Source organism: Mycetomoellerius zeteki, unplaced genomic scaffold (assembly GCF_001594055.1).
Source record: "Mycetomoellerius zeteki isolate Tzet28-1 unplaced genomic scaffold, Tzet1.0 scaffold111, whole genome shotgun sequence".
Taxonomy (NCBI): domain Eukaryota; kingdom Metazoa; phylum Arthropoda; class Insecta; order Hymenoptera; family Formicidae; genus Mycetomoellerius; species Mycetomoellerius zeteki.
The window spans coordinates 805,250-806,076 of record NW_017256029.1 but is presented as its reverse complement, the minus strand read 5'-3'; the positions used below and the strand labels follow the sequence as shown (position 1 = coordinate 806,076).

The following is an 827-nucleotide window of genomic DNA, read 5'->3' as shown; positions in this document are numbered from 1 at the left end:
ACAAGCTGGTTACAATGCAGCATATTCGTATTTCATTTAAGGTAATTGGACCCTATCTATTTGCTGATTGTGGATAATTAAACAGTAAATTCAACAAATCCGGTTCTACTAATGTAAAATTAACTTTAATTTCGGTTCGATTTACTCTTTATCTTTTTTAATTCTAAAAATTAATAAAAAACAGTGTGTTAAATCGAGATTAAAGTTAATTTTACATCAGTAGAACCGGGCTTAAGTCGTGCCGACTGTCCGTCTGACTCGATTGCATTAGTTTATTGCTCAGTTTGTTTATTCTGTTACTATCAGTAAAGCAAAATGTAAAACGTCGTAGTTGTGATGTAACGTTTCGTAGGTAAGTAATTACTTTCTATAACTACTAAAAGTTGGTTATTAATTTCTGTTATTTTACTTCTTGTATTTATATAATACAGTATTTAGTTTATGTTTTTGTCATAACGTTTTATTTATATTCCACTAGAAAAAACTCTTGGTGAAAGTAGAACAAAAATGGCTAACCTATACACTGAGAAAACTATACACTGAGAAAAAAATGCTGTTGATTCAATTAAAGTCTATATTACGTGCTATCACTAACATAAGTGATTAATTTATGTATATTTTTATTGACATAAAGACATAAATTATTATTTCAATAATCAAGGCCTTTATGTCAATAAAAATATATATGAATTAATTACTTATGTTAGTGACAACCCGTAATATAGATTTTAATTGAATCAACAGCATTTTTTTCTCAGTGTACGAAACCACCTTGTGCATGCATCGCATTGTTCTTAATGCATATCACGCTTTTGATTTGAGGCGGG

The 827-nt window shown here is 28.9% G+C and overlaps 1 protein-coding gene across 2 annotated transcripts in view; it reads left to right on the top strand.

Moving 5' to 3' along the window:
• The window catches only part of LOC108726468 (probable G-protein coupled receptor CG31760), a 98,415-nt gene that overhangs the window by 27,616 nt on the left and 69,972 nt on the right, over positions 1-827 (top strand). The window lies entirely within an intron of this gene.